General features: G+C 38.2%; 1 pseudogene; it reads right to left on the bottom strand.

The window, feature by feature from the left end:
* Window positions 1–1270: 1270 nt before the first annotated feature.
* The window catches only part of LOC107045784, a 60597-nt pseudogene continuing 44808 nt past the window's right edge, over window positions 1271–17059 (bottom strand).

Below are 17059 nucleotides of genomic sequence, written 5' to 3'. Positions count from 1 at the left end.
ATTGTCGATGCCCAAGAGGATATTGCAATTCTGAAGATCCTTTGCAAAGCATTTCAGAGCCAAAAAGGCTGAAAGCAATTCTAAGTAATTTATGTGATGACCTCGCTCTTCAAGGTTCCAGAACCCGTGTGCCCTCTGTTACTCAGCAAATGCACCCCATCCCGAACCAGAAGCATCCGAGTGAATTTCTAATTCGTATTTAAAATCATTGATAGGATTACCAAGAGAATCTATGTTAAGCAACCACCAATTGAGGTCCTCATTCAGGGTTGCAGGTAATTGCATCCTAGCCTTGAAGTTATTATTTAGTCTTTCTAGCGCTAGATACTTTTCTCTCTCAAGATCTTTGAGGTACACCCCACGATACCGAAAGGCATGACAATAGGATCCTAAGGTTCCGATAAGAAGATAATTCCCGAATTCGACAATAAGTTCGAGAATGGAATCTTGTAATCAGTTCTCTGGCTTCTATTCTTTTATCAATAGGTAACAAAATTAGAATTTTTTTGGAATTGAGAATAAAACCCAAAAATCTACACTGTTTACTTGGCACAGGCGAGCTCTTCATAATTAATTAAAAAACCAAGTTTGATGAGTAAATTGAGAGCTTCTTAGACAAAAATTTCACAACTCTCGTATGATTCTCCTACAATGAAAATGTCATCGAGATATATGACTACCTCAACACCATGCATCCTCAATTGAGATAATACTGGTTTCATGATTTTAGTAAATACGTAAGGAGCAGTATTAAGTCCAAAAGGGAGACAAGTGAACTCATATAGGTTCCCTTGAAAACAGAATCTAAGATATTTGCGGTCATGTTCATGGATGGAAACCATATAATAGGCGTCCTTAAGGTCGATTGTTACCATGTGACAATCAGGAGACATTAAATCCCTGGCAGTACCTAAGTCCTCTAGTTTGAAGTGCTCTGTAGTGATGAATTTATTGAGACTCTTCAAGTTTAGAATGAGGCGAGAGGATCTATCAGGCTTAGGTACAAGAAAAATAGCCGAAATGAACTGATTCTGAGATGGCTCGCATGTTTTTATTGCCCCTTTCTCTTGCGACTACAACAATAACATGTGTATCTCTGAGAGTTCATCTGGAGACCAATCTCGCTCTTCAGGGAGGGAGAATTGTTGTGGTTACGAATCGAAGGGAATTTAATATCCAGATATCCATCCTCTGATCGTTTCATCCTCAGATAAAGAAGACCAGGCCTCAAAAAATTCTCTCAATCTACCGGCATAATTACTTAAATGACCTATTTCCTCCTGCGGTAGGGATGATCTCTCCTGGAGGAGTACCTGGACCGAGGTCTCTGTGGGGTCTTCTTCTCCCGAGGCCCCAAATTCGTGTGCCCGCTCGACCTGTTCTGCTGCTTCTTCACAGGGGGTTAGAGCGGGCGTTTGGCGTTTTTTGAGAAGTCGTCATTTGGAGTTTTTTTCGGTTTTTAAAAATCATAACTGGTTTTTTCTAGACACTTGGAGGTTTTGATGATGTTATTTAGCTCCTTGTCGAAGAGTAATTCTCCTATTTTTACTTCGTTAAGTGCGTCCTTCAGGGTCGGGTTCAGATTGGTTAGGATTAATGCTCTTTTGCTTTGGGATTCCTCCCTCTGGACTTCAAGCAGTAAACGACATGCGTCACTGATTAGACCCACGCAAGATTTCTTTGCTTCGGGCTCAAGGGGTTCATCTTTCTTAAGAATCACCATGGAGTTCAAGGCTTGACCAAGGGCTGACAAACATATTGAAAATTTTGTCTGTTTGCTGACAATTCTAGCATCCCTACTCAATGCCTCCTCAGGCAGTGACGCCTTGATTCCTGCATTTAGTCGGAGGGCATTAAGTTCCTTACAATGCTCTCGTGTGGAATATTTTTTAATAATTTTCTTTTGTTCCTCTTTAGGGAATCCTTTAGAGAGAATTTCCCCCTAACGAATAGCAATATTTGTATTGATAGCTGGGCCCAAAGGATTATCCGGGTCCAAGCGTTTTCCTAATAATTCAGACATCTCAGGGTCGAGTGGACTAATCTCTTCTGTTTTTACCTCACTTGTAACCTGAGAGGTTTCCCTACATGTCGAGGTAGCTGGGACGTTGGCATTCCTTGGAGACTCCTCGGAGAGGTTACGTTCTCTTGAATGATGTCCAGTGTCACCTCTGTGAAGACTGGAGTCCCTAGATCGAACTCTACTGTTGTTTCATTACGGAGTTCTGATACTATTCCTCGATCGGTGTCGACTTCTGGATCAACGAGAAGTCCTCGAGTGAAGGCTTGACGAAAGTTGACGAGTCAGAAAATCGCGAGTCCGATGCACTACCAGAGCTGGAAGATCTCTCACCTGGAATCCAACGAGAATAACGTCACGCAAGGCCTAATCAAACCCAGGACTCTTGTCCAGGAGTGATTACCAGCGACTCCAAACAGAAAAAAACTCATGAATTCGTGTCCAAGTTATTCTCAGATCGATCTGAGAATCAGAGACTCTTGTCCCTCTGTTTGTTTATTTTATCCCTTTTGAACTCATCGTGGGGACTAGAGGCTTCTCTAGTTGCCACATATTCTATTCACGATGCCACTTCTAACCTAAAACAAAAGGGAAAATTCTACGCAATTACTTACGGTGTCTGCGATGTTTACGAGAACGTTTCTTTTCTAATTTTCTCTCGAGGCGAGGGAAAAGTTTCTTCCAACGACTTTCGTCATCAAAATCTGGACTGTAACGTCTTTTTCTCATTATTTTAGCGGACAATTAATTTTAACCTGTTGACACTTCTGCACAAAAAAAGGAATGGCGTAGTACCACACAACCAGTGTGGAGTGACGTGGGGAAAAATTTTTTTGGGGACTTTTAACTTATGGCATCTGTAGAAATAAGGGTACTACTAGTGATCCGAGGAAGAGGCGCGAAATAGAATTCCCTCCCGAATACTACTCGAGCTTCAAAATTAATCAGGTAATTCCCTCAAGGCTCCCTGCACACAAACAAAGTCTTCACATTTTTCAGGAAAAATTACTCGTTCTTCGCACTCGTGATTTTTTAACCTGAAAAACTTGACTTCTTCGTTTGTTTGCAATGAACCTATCGGGAATTTTTCGATAATTTTGAAGCTCTCGTGGTATTACTTGCGGAAACTACTATGATTTTTTAAAGTCGTGGGATATTGGAGTGAGATTTCTCATGCATTGAAGATCGATTATACATGTCTAAAAACGGATAATTAGTGCAAAAAAAAATTGTTTATTGTTCATTTGCCGCGCAGATTTTTAAAATGTTGAAAATAATCCAGGGCCTCCAATTTTTGAGCTACAGATGTTTTTTGCTTCCGAATGGAAGCATTGCAATCGTTCGATTTTCACATTTTCTAATTTGGCTTGGAAATGATGCAGAATGGTCTGAAACATAAAAATACGAAGTTTGGGGACCATGCCTGTGCGTGACACGGTCCAGTCGGTGGTCATTTTGTCATAAATTTGATAATTAAACGGGAAAAATCATTCCAAAAAGTTTAAAATTTTTTCAGTTAATTGCTATATTTTGAAACTAACTCCGAGCCAAACTTCAGCTTGATCCGTCAATTAGTTTTTGAGCAATAGCCATTCGTTTTTTAACCTTTTCTCGCAAATATCTCGGAAAATACCCAACCAATTTCAATATTTTTTTTTCAAAATATTCAGCATGATGTCCTCTATCTAAATCAATCAAAATATATATACCCGTTCATAAAAAGTTTTTGAAGTATTTGGCTTTTTCTGTTTTTGACTTGAAATCCTTTTTCGCGCTCTAACTTGAGTAAAAATTGAGATATCGATTTGAAATTTGGCATGAGACTATCTCCTATCATCGCAAGGATCGGTGTGGAAGATGAGTTCAATCTGTCAATTAGTTTCGGAGATATTCAACTTTGTATGTAAACCTACTGTCTTGAATATCTGAATAACGAGTCAACCGATCTCAATGATTTTTTTTTCAGAATATTCGACTTGAGGTTCTCTATCTCAGTTAATCAAAATATATATACCCGTTTATATTGACCTGAAATTTGGCATGAAGCTGTCTCTGATTATTGCAAGGACCGGTATGGAAGATGGGCTCAATCGGTCAATTAGTTTCGGAGATATTCAACTTTGAAAAAAAAAGTGATATGGAAGAAAATGAAATGAAACGACAAAGACTCATGAGAGGTGCAGAAAAACAGAAGCTCTGGAAAACAAGAGATGCAGCGAGGATGACTGGAGAAAACCTCAATGGGGAAACAAATTAATATACACTGTTAGAAAACAATTTAAATTTCATGGAAAATCTGGTAGCAATTTTTATGAGAGTGACATTGAGTTTAATTTAGGACGAAAAAGGTTATGAAATTTCAAGTTTTAGGTAGAATTCAGGAAAATTCATGAATTTTTAGCGAAAGTGAAATGAAAACTTCACAACTTCATTGAATTTCCAATAAAACATGAATATTCAGGAACAAAATGACCTGAATTTCCAAATTTTCCCTCAGTTTTCTTGATTTTCCCAGTTTTCATGGAATAAAGGAATTGAAAAATGAAGTAATCCAGTAATTTTCTCATGATTCGGTTAAGAAATCGATGAAATACTTGATTTTTCAATGTCAAGATTTCCTGAAATTTCAGTGGAAAATTCAATTGTTTAAAATTTCCAGGATTTGACACGAAAAATTCAGACGAAAATTTTTAACAGTGTAGTAGGAATTTATGAGAACGAAAAAAAATAATGGATAGAAAACATTTATCAAAATGGAAAGTGAACATAAACACTATACACCTACACAAACCTTCTTCAATAAATGAACAGAAAAATTCCATCAATAAACCGCCTAACAACTGCGATACTAAACATATAGAAGAACAAAATAATAAACATATTCTAGCTAGACATTTACTATAAAACGCATCCATTCGGAAGCCCGCAATCAATATATTGATGGCGAGAAAAGAATAGACGCCCTACTCAGTGGAATATGTACAGCCGCATGGCTGCAGTCGCCTACTAGTTTTTCAAAATTAAAAAAAAATGTGTACAATAACAATTATGAATTTTTTTTTTTAATTTGACTCCTACACAGCCAATTTCGTTTTCTTTACTATAAAAATTTGCGCCGTTCATGTAAAATAGGCAGAAAAATTATCCTTAAAATATTTTAAAAAAATTCTCGATTCTTTCAGAAATAGTTTTCACGCAATCCTATATGAATGGAGCAATTTTTTTATTAAAATAATATCGAAATTAGCTGTGTAGAAGTTGAATTTTAAAAAACTAATTCGTAATTGTTATTGTACACATTTTGTCAAAAACTTTGAAAACAAAACTCTGTAAATCAAACATTGGAGGCCCTGGACTATTTTCAACATTTTAAGCGTTTGCGGGGTAAACGAATAATAAACAAGTCTTTTTTTTTTTGCACTAATTATCCGTTTTTAGATATGTATAATCGATCTTCAATGTATGAGAAATCTCATTCCAATAGCCCGCGACTTTTAAAACTCATAGAAGTCTCCCCTTAACACTGGATATTCTTATTAGATTGGAGATTCAAATAAATTAAGGAATTCTTTTTTTTATGCCCCTTAAAATTCTGGAATTTCACTGAATTTTCTGTGAAAACTGAAATTTCATGATTTTTCCCCCTGAATCGCATTCAGTGTCACTGTCCTGAAAATAGGTAGTCAACTGTCCATGAAATTTCATTTTTTTTACCAGTGTACGCATAATTTACGTTTTGCTAAACGTAAAACACGCTTCGTTTAGACGTAATTTACGCTTTGATAAACATAAAATACGCTTTGTTTATGCGTAATTTACGTTTTCCTTTCGACCTTAAAACGCTTCTTTAAAGCCTAAATTCCGGAACATTCATAACGGAAAAAAAGCCACCAGACATAATATCGACGTTAAGGGTAAATTACGTTTATCAAGACGTAATTTACGTTTAGGTTTTCCTGTGTGTATAAATCAGTAAATTGGCAACTTCAATAAGTTGATAACAAATTGCAATTTGAAAAATCACAACAAAGTAGTATCAAACTACATGACACTCCACAGTTTCTTTGGAATCAACTCTCAATACTCATAATCACAAAAAATATTATCACCAAAACAATACTAACTCGAACTTCAATTACCCCGATCCAGGTGGTCAAATACTCTGAGTGATCCGGTTACTAATTCCTCAATTATCATCACAAGTAAGATTATTGAGGTGATACAAAACTTCAAATACTTCACATACGCACAATTTCACATACATACAACTATACACGTGTTAAATTTGTATATGTTAAATTGTCAAATGTTGAAAATGCATGTGTTGAATCTGTCTGTTGAAATTTACATGTGTTATTTTGACCGATAACCCATATTGACACCCCACAACAACCCTATGGATTCGATTTTGGTGAGCGACCTTTTGTATAATTCTTCCCATTAAAAACTCGTCAAAATGCATCGTATCAGGATATAAAAATCTCAGGTGAGAGCGTCTTCTATAGTATTATCAAAAGACACTATCAATTTCACATAACCTTCCCTCCCCCGTAGACCTCAAAAAAATTTCCATCGAACAACAAGCTCATAAAAAATCAACGAATCCAATACAATGTGTTCTCAACTCGGACACCTGTGCTCTTGAATTTTGTTCCCTCACCCCATAACTTAGAAGTATCCAACAAGATACGAATAGCCAACGGTCACGTTTTCTCATCCGTCACGTATGCATATCTTGGGACATCCCCCAACTGGAAAACTACCCTTGCCACATTGGTGCCTAGGCTGCCGTAGTTGTATATACCCTTGGCTATTTTACCCCCGCCCCGGTCACCTCATACCGTCCTCGCCTCCTCAGCACCCCTTTTCTCTTCATCCTCTTCTTCAAAACCCCAGGGAAAACCCCCTGAGCCGGACGTACGTGGTCAACGTGGGCCAAACTGTCGGCAAAGTTACGTAAAATAGTTAGCGACACTTCCACACACCAGTCCCACTCCTTTCTCCGCTCCCCTCCCCCCTTTCATGTGCCATCTACTCCCATTTTACCCCCCTTTATTTGATCCACATGTACCTCCTTTTCCCTCAGATGTTTCATGCAGAGGAGGACCGTTGTATCCTGTCCGTCGTACACTGATATATGGCTGAGTACTGAGACCTCAACCCTTAGGGGGGAGAAGGTGGCAGGCGGTAGGTAAGCTCCCTGATACAAGTAGTACGTGACCAATATAAACGGTGGTATGATATGTGTGGATCGTATGGGGCTATTTGTGTTCAACGAGAGGTTTTAGATTATACATTACGTATTTTGATGATTTTGAGGGGTTGAATCCAGCCATTTTTATGATTTTTTGGGGAGGAATTGACGTTGGATGCTCTCAATATTATTGAAAAAAGATATTTCATTCTTCTTGCAGGTAGAAATTTGGCACAGATTCAGAGTTGAATTAGACCGTGAGGAATCAGAAGAGTATTGGTCAGTACTAGGCGATCCTAGGAATGGGCCACAATTAGTCTAGAGTTTGCCTAGACCAGCATTGGCTAATACTGGGGCAGCCTTAGCCTCGGTTCATTCTTAGAAGGAGAACAGCAGAAGAAATTCATTCCCCTATTACTTCTGTTGGCCAATCATTTGGCCCTGATCCAATGTCAGTCTAGCATTAAGGTGATAAATCTAGACGGATCCTTATTGGATTGTTGCCAAGTCTTCGCCTAGTTCTGATGGAATCTTGGCTGCAAGCATTAGGTCGGGAGTTGACCGCATAAGGCTGAGGCACCCAGTGTTATGTCATTTGAATAAAAGCAAAGCTTGGAATATGTTGAGGGTCGGTCCGTCAGGGCAAGACTATTCGTTGAATCGTCTGATACTCTTCATGATTGTTTCCTGAGATGCATCGCTGTTAGGAGATAATGACTGAACTAAACTTGGCCGCGGTTAACACATTCCTACTCTCTTACCAGAGTGCTGAGACCTAGGTCGGGTCAACACCAAACCGGGCTTGATTGCTAAGTATTCTTTTAGATATAGGTGAAGCTTGCTTTATGGTATATAAGTACGAGTTGAATTCCTGAACCTTGCATAACTACTATTGGTCCAAGGGGATGCCAAGGCTATAGAATCAAGGCTTGAAAGATCAGCTATTGGTCCATTCTTGGAATACGATACACCAGGGTTGAACCATGGATTGGATCTTCTAGTATGATTAGGAATCCATACATGACTATTCGTCCATTTGAAGAAGGATTACAAGGACGATATTGGAGATGTCCTGCTACCCCTCAATTCTGACGAATCTGCCAGGATTGGCTCAGTATTCACCCATGCACCAACAACCTTCGCCCTGCAGCTGATACCAAAGTATGGATTGTATTCAATCAACTTAGGAGTCATAACACAGGACCAAGATTGATTGCCAAGTATTAGCCCAGCTCTAGGGAAACCAGAGCTGTAAGCATTCAGCCAAAAGTTGTGTGCCATTATTAACCAAAACCAGCATAATTGGACATGTTGATGCTTGTCTTGGTTCTCATATCACCATTTCTATTCCCTGAGATTCTGAGGACTGCCCTCGGGCAAAAACCAGTCACAACTTAGCCACTACCACCACCCCTTCCTACTCTCTAGCATGGACAAGTGAGTGGAAACCAGTTGCGAACAATTTTATTCCATTGGTGTATAACGCATACTAAAACGTACTTTGCTCTGAGGCGAACCCGGTTGTGTGGCTCCCCTTGCTGTCCCTCTGGCACACACAAGCCCGAGAAAAGCCTTCCTTCGACACTAACCAAGAGGGGCAAGAGGGAGGATCGAGAATGAGGGGGCTCTAAACACCAACTTCAACTCACTAGTACTGAGTATTGTACCTCAGTACAACGTAGAAACCCAAACCCCATTCGTCCACCTTCCTCGAGAGATGAAGCGGTAACACCCGCAGGCGTCTTTTCCTAACCCTACTGTTATATAACGTATATCATTGTGCATGTTGCCTTAAAGTCTTGATGAGAAATACCCAGAGTGGTCCAGCAGGCGCTCGCTAAAACCCTCTGGGCAATACTCGTGATTTTCCATGGGCTTAAGATTGCTGTTCACTGAAGTAATAACCGATTTTTGACGTGAATATAAGTTCTTGATTTAGAAAACTTATTTTGCGGTCAATATTTTTGCCGCGTGGTGATGAATATATTCGTCGGAATGGAGATGTCAGTAGTAAGCACGCGCTATGATCAGACGCACTAATCATGAGATGAATTCTGTATAGGTTGATTGAATGTAAATTGAGAATGTGCTCAGAAGCCATATACCGCGGTAGAGAGTAATGATTGGGCCGGGCTTGGTCGAGGATTGGCTGAGCACTGGCCTTTATCCAATGTTGGCACTTAGGCTGACCCAAAACTGCATTAATGTGGGATGGATAGCACTGGGCGAAACTTGGTTACCAAGTGGTGGCCGAGGTTGAACCGAGGGGAGATTGAAATGAAGCCGAAGTCAGACATTGATTTCTCATCAGTATTCAATCCGAAATGAGACGCCTCGATCCTAATTTTAGCATTCGGTTTTGTTAACAAGCGTATCTACCCCGCGACGCATAAAAATGATAGGATAGGTTCACAATTAAAAGCTCATGATTGAAAGAATCTTTTCCGAATCACGCCAATCTCAATCAAAATCACTTCATCGTGGATCCGTTATCAAATCAGTACTCGATCCATGAGACTAGCAGAAAAAATAGTCACTCTCAAACGTAAGAACTTAGATGTAAATGCCGGCCTGAAACTATCATTGAGATTGATGATAGTTTTCCCCCCTGGTCCCTGAGCCTATCTATAAATTTTCTCCAAATGCGCAATCAACAATTATAACTGTCAATGAAAAGAAGTGGGAAATTGCTCTAGTTTTCATATTGTATAGTTATTGTTACTAATAAATTAGCAATTTGCTTCCGAATGGTCCATCATTTTCACCTATGGTATATAATTCGTTATTTGTTTTACGGTATTATTAAATTGAATGAGATTAATTTGTAAGCAATTATGTCAGATTTTCAACTTAGCTAAATGTAATCATTATGATTATTCTTATTAGCCCTTTCTTTCATACAACCGATTGTCTTCTTTGGCGGTTCTATCACTCCCCTCACCCCTTTGTTGCTTGACGGGCTGGCATTCTCGTCTTAATTAGGTGGCATTTACTTCAGAAGCTACATGTTTCCTATTCACGTTTCGGTGTTTATATTTTTGTTCAATGGTTTCCTAGTTATTGAAATTGGTTTTTTTATCGCCTCTATATTCCACAGGTTTGTCGTCTACATTACCCACGTTTAGGCTGCTGTCGTCGATTATTATTAATATGTAATGAAAAATTCAAATTCTACCAAAATAAAATATTCTCGCAATTTCCGTTCTCAAAAAGTACAAAAAATTTGAAAAATTCTATATAAGTCAACACAACAGTTATTCGAAAGAGCATCCGAACAATTTTTCAAGCCATCATTCAACGAATTCAGAACATTGTTTCAGCTATCGTGAGACAACTGATTTTTGGAAACATTCTAAAATAGAAAAATTTATGACATGAATTAAATTTTAATTAATGTCGATGGAGGGTTCAACAATACCTACACTGAGAAAAAAAATTTCTCATATCTGGAACATATTTTCTTAAGAGAAGTAAATTATTTTCAATGGCTTAAATCTCAGAATGTGTGCACTTCACGGACTTCGAATAAATTTTCGTTCATCACTATTGTTTCGCGTTACGTCATGAATATTTTGTATATTGCAATATTGAAATTGCATAACGAAAAAATCATGAAAACAATAAAGACTAGAAGATTGGCGATTCTTCTACGCGATTTAAGTAAGTTCATTTGCGACAAAATCATACTTGAGTACAAGAATATTTTAAAGCATGAGGCCTTTCTAGGGTCATGTGTGTTGAGATGCCTGAGAGAATTAAGCAATTGAGGAAAATTTACTTGTCTCAAGAAAATATGTTTCAGATAATAGAAAACTTTTTTCTCAGTGTAACTCTGAGAAAAAAATGATTTAATTCTATCAATTCATTAGCAAACAATTGAAGGAAACGTTCGTCTCACTCATACATACACACATACGTACGGACATGGTCTAAAAATTGCATTTTCGGACTTTTTGGATTATAATGGACCGATACAGTGAGAAAAAAAAATATTTTTGCCAAATATTTACTTGAGAGAAGCATTTATTTTTTCAAAATCGTATTTCTTCAATCGAGTTATTCCCAGAGGAGCTTGACTAGGTTTCAATTACAATAATCATGTTGCTCTAGAGGATGAATATGTTGCACATGACCTTGGATAAATTATTCATGTTTCCTAAATTTCTGGTTTTCGAGAAGGAAGAATTTCAATCAGCTTTTTAATGTTGATACTTATTGAAGGAGTTCACTCTTTCAATAAGTATGATCATGTTAGGTTATAACTAACATGATCATCTTCTGGAGCAATATAATTGATAAAATTGAAACCTAATGAGGATTGCCTGAGAATGATTCGAACGGAGAAATACGGTATTGAAAAAATAAAAACTTGACTCAAGTAAATGGATATTTGGCAAAAAAAATTTTTTTTCTCAGTATATATATACACAAGAAATCCGAAACTTAAATTTGAACGATTACAAAGCTCTCATTCGGAAGGCAAAAGAATAGTGCTTTATTGTATTCGAATTCCAATTTCCTTGATGATTCATTTCCATCAACTTTATCTCAATAATCTTTCTCCGTCACCCCCCAAATCCAGGTCTACCTAACTACCCAACACTCCATTTTTTTTCAAAACTCGATTATAAATTCAAGTCCGGAATAAAACTCCTGGATAATTTTCCGGGGAAAGTTTGAAGATTGTGGAGAAACTGAGTAAAGGAGGAGGGGAGAGTGAAGTGAGAGAAGGGGTGCAGGGAGAGTACCTCATCTTGCCCAAGGTCGGCTCCAGGAAGTGAATGGGTCAAGTTCGAAAGGAGAAAGAGAGGAAAAGTGCATCCAAAAGAAAAGGGGCCAACGGGTGATGAAGAGAAGTAAAAGGAGAGAGGGAGATGGACGAATAGATGGAATCGGATGAAAAACTTTGCGAAATAGGTTCCAAGATTTTTGTTCACTCCTTTTTTTAGGTTTCCCCATTTTTTGTTGTTTTTCAGTCTTACTTTTGTTCTTCTAGAAAGGGGAACAGAGATGGAGAGCTGACTGGGGTGGTTAACCCGCTTCAAGTTTTGCCATTAGGACGGCTGGTGGGAAGTTTCTCCCCGAGACACTTTCAAAGTATGACCCTGAAAACTAGAGGCATTGGCAAATATGTATTTGAGGAGATGCACGTGAGTTGCAGCAAGCGCTTTTATGAACCAGTTTTAGAATGTATCCCTAGATTGGGAGCAAAGATTTGTAAGTGAATTGGCCAGAGGGGATTTTAATCCATCGTCTTGTAAACGTAGTTTTGATACACGTGACTTGTAACACTGGCCATTGATAGCTAGCAAGATATTTAAATCAATAATGTATTTGTGGAAATCTAAGAATTTTCATCACATGTACAGAATAAGTAGTGGAGGGTGGAAATCAAATTGTGGGTCTCTGGTTTTCTAGAAGTTTTTGGAAAATTATACAATTTTTTCATAAGAAAATTCTAGGTATTTCCTGAAATTTAACGAACATTCCGGAGTAGAAATTTAGCTTAGTTCCCTAGTCTAGATCAGATACTGATTCAATACTGGTCAAGATTCTGATCGAAGTATCCAGATTAAACATGGCCTGGTGAATTCTTGTTCTATTCTGATCAGTAGAATCCTAACTGGATCCATATTAAATGAATCTTAGTATTTTGAACAACCATGGATCTAAGCAAGCGTTACATTTCTGATCGTAACTGGTGAAAATCAACTTTTACTGATCAGCCTCTTATTCCAGTCTAATTGAGTTTCCATTCGAATTGATCTTTGAAGACTGCAAGCATTGATATTGAAATATCTATATTTCTAGCTGCAACTTGAGTGGAAATTGCAATTAGAGATTAATCCATAAAACGTTCGTTTGGTTCCACTCTTGTCAAAATTCTAGGATTCGATCTATCGTCTTCGTACTGGATCTCATGCGCATTCAGTCGTCGCTTGAATGATCAGCATAGGGTCAGAATTGAGCCAGAATAGGGCCAAGTTGAATTCAAATACGTTTGTCAAACCAGATCGGATAGTAATCTAGAACACCTCATTAGAAAGTCAAATCTGTATCGGATCTGTACCTGATCTGAAGGCATCCAGTCGTGCTGGATACCAGAGTTCATATTCAAATGAGGACTGATATGAGCACTTCATTTCCGGAACCTGATATCCATCTGTTTGGAATTAGAAATAAAAGGCTTGTTTGGATCCAAGTCTGATCAAAATGCCAGGATCCAATCTCTCTTCGATATCTGCTTTCTGTGTAGTAATGCTTTAGTTACTGATCGTAATCAAATACTCATTCCTATTTTAATTGTTAGTTTTCTGCTTCATGACTCATGTCTCATTTACGTTCAACAATATAATGTACAGCTAAAAAACTTCAATCAATTAAGAAATTTTTCGTACTAGACATGATCCGGATTCAGTCGGGGGTTGACTGGGCAGGATAGAATCAGAATTGGCTGAGCCCTAGCGGATTCAAGAATTGTCATTCAGATTTCAGGACTTTATCAGATCCTCAAAGTCTAGTCAGGAAATCCTGACCACTATAGCACCTGATCTGGGAGCAGACAGCCTCAGCTAAAATGTGACTGGAGTTGTTAATTCGGGTCTGATTCTCTTGTCACTACCCGATCAAGTTTCTGGAGACCAATCGGAACGACAACCCCCAGAAAAGATCTACATTGATCAGGATAGAAGCTGAATCCACCCTACCTGATTGTATTGAAATAATCATCTCTCAACCTGACCAACTTCGGTTTGAAAAGCCTCATCAAGAATTCCTCATTGCCATCAGATCTGTACCTGACCAATAATCAGATAACCTGATCTGAATTTCCCTTCAGAAAATTCCATTGAAGATTCCACACCAATTACTAATTCTGATAGACTGCAAATAAAGATTCCAAAAATCTAAAAAAAAAATCTGAAGCGAAAGCGCCAAATTATGCCTTAAACTACAATTGATGTGGACAAATGAAACATTCTTAAAATTGTCCAAAGGCTTTTCGTTTTTTCTCTTCTCCATGTCAATAAAAATGAACACATAAGAAGACCAAAATACATAAAACTAGAAACCACGTGGGAACTAACTACCGCATCTAAGCAACTCTACGTCCCTTCCACCATCGTGAAAACTTTTGGCCATTTGGTTTTATGCTCCGATTAAATACGATGGAAAACTCGCATCGCAAAGGGGAGAATCTCGGATTCTAGATACGGGTACAGAGCAGAGATGGCCAGAGCGATTGGCAAACAGCCCGCACATCCGGATAGGCTTGGTTTTCCAAAGCAGTTTCCATTTTTGAATTCTAAAAATTCTCAAGTCATAGTAAATTCTTTTGCTTCATTGATTTTTGCCTTATGGAACACTATATCTATAAATCTCTTCCGCTGTACCTTTCCTAAGTAAATTAAAAATATCAGCATTCTAAAAAAAAATTTTTTTCATTTCCTCTAATCCACTTTTTCTGTGAAAAAACGAAGAAATCTCTCTCTGAGGCTTCCACCCACCTCCTCCTTCCGCCGCTGCACCCTTCCTCTACCCATGGGAATCAGAAAGATGGATGCAGAACACCTGACTGTGTCGCAAAAGACTCAGCAAAAGATCCAAAACAAGGAGAAAAAATATCCTGAAAAAAAAATTACATAAAAAATTGTAGAGGCGTTTCTGACGCCCACGTCACTAGCGTTCCCTCCTTCCCGTGAGGGGGGCTCAATAGGAGGGGGGCGGGGGCGGTCCAGGGATTGGACTACAACGGCGACGACTCCGGGACGCCCGCCCAGTTTTAGCGCAACTTGCAATGCGCAGGGGAAAAACTCCGCTGACCTCAATATTCCCTCTCTCCCTCCCTGCCCCTTCACCCCCTTCTGGTTTACCCAGGACTTCCGTCTCTATCGTCCTCCGGAGCTTTCGAATCCGATTTTTTCGAACTCTTAAATTCTCTGTAATTTTTTTTTTCAATATCGCACTGCATTCTATTTTTGTGGTTTTCGAAAATTTCCTGTGGACGTAGAAGGATGGTGTACGGCGGAGCGGAGAGGGGCATGGTGGAGGAAGAAGGTGGGAGAGAATTTGAGGGTAACGTCGTGAATGTACCGAGAACACCTGGCCTCATATCAATATCGATGAGACAGGCTTGAGACGTTTTAGAACCGCGAGAAGGAGAGACTGAGGAGAAGGAGAAGAGTTTGGAACAGTTTGGCACATGATCAGTAGCCGGTGTCGGAGTTTCGTCTGGGGAAACTGCTTATGAAGAAAATTATTTCCAATGTATCAAGAATGATTAGGAAGAGAGTAGAAAATTTTTAGTGATGATTGCAGAGGTAACTGACCTTTTTCCTCGAGAAACCTCTCATTCTGAGCAAATGTTATCTTGTATAAGTTTTCGGCAAATGCAATCGTCAAGCGATCTTTTTACTTCTACAATGTGTTGACTATTCATGTCAACTTGTAGAAAGTGAATTAGGAGTTTGAGGCCTGCGGGTGATGACAAGTTGCAAGCTTACCTGCAACAAATAAGGAAGACAAGCAAATTAATGATAATGATAGTTCTTTCAGATAAGATTGTTTGACCATTAAAATGTATACTTCCTGTTGAAAAGTGGGACGTATGTTGGCCTAAGCGGTCGACAGCAATCATGGACTGGTTAATAAAGAAACTAATGATGAGGGCTCGACAAAAATTTGTCTTTTTATTTCTACTAATCAATTAATTATTGCAACCGTCTACTTTTTCGATTTTCTTTGTTTTTGATTGTTCAAATAAGGAATTGGACAAAATTGTATGGCTCCCTACGGAAGTTATCTCATAACTAAGATTAAAAACGTGCATAAAAAAGTACTTCTCACCAGTATCGACCGGTACCGGGGGAAAATTCACTTGTGAAAAGTTCTAAAAATACTTGTCCCAAGTATGTTTTTTGTTCTTGAGTGAAGTACCACATCTGCCGATCAAGTAGAAATGGTATACTGTGAGGAAGTACGTTCACTATTTTCTGCCAGTTCTTTTGGGACTTTTCACAAGTACCATAAGTCCTAGTGAAAACTAATTTGTGACCTTCTCTGGAGTACTTTTATGACGCGATTTCAATACTTCCAATTGATAACTTCATTGCAAGAAGTGAATATTATCACCCGGTAGAAGGAGTTTTCTCGGGAATATTTGCAAACAAAAATGTTGAATAGAAGAAATTTTGTTGAAAAAAATCAACAGATCGTGATTATTATGGGTGCTTTCGAAAATTATCGATGATATTCTTTAATTAGCGGGAAAATTTCTTATAGAGGAGAATCAGGTAAAGTGGAACAGAAGCATATAACGAATGCAGAGGGAAATTGAGACAATTTTTTTTAATCGCTATCAGTCGAAAAAAGACGGAGGGCAAAACTGTCATGAGGGTCAGCCAAACGAAATTATAATAGCTCTTAAGGGTTCAAAGAAAGAGACAAGCAGAGTAATCAGAAAATTGAAATGATCATTAACTCTATCTCTCCCATTTAACCGTTCATTGAGAAAATTTTAGCTTCTGCTAGAAATCTATAAATTTCAGAATTGGTGTAGTGAGATCCAGGGACAAAATTTTTTCATTTCCTTGTATTTCTCAAAGATTTTGACTTTTCAGTAGGAACCAAACAAAACTTTTTCTTGGCGGATTTTTTTTTACAAAAACATTTGTTTTTATTTTTTAAGCAGATTCCGTTATTTTCTTGGAATTAAGTAAAAACTGTTTTTCCAACCTGCGAAATTCGTTCTTTTTTATTCAATTTAACTTATTCATTTTTCATAAAATAGAAAATTTTAGTTCTCATTTTCATAAGATCTTTTCAATTAACAATTGAAAGGAAACGAA

Source organism: Diachasma alloeum, unplaced genomic scaffold (genome assembly GCF_001412515.2).
Source record: "Diachasma alloeum isolate Michigan unplaced genomic scaffold, Dall2.0 Dall_scaffold_01080, whole genome shotgun sequence".
Lineage (NCBI taxonomy): Eukaryota > Metazoa > Arthropoda > Insecta > Hymenoptera > Braconidae > Diachasma > Diachasma alloeum.
The sequence above is the reverse complement of the archived record's forward strand: the minus strand, read 5'-3'. Positions and strand labels throughout refer to the sequence as shown.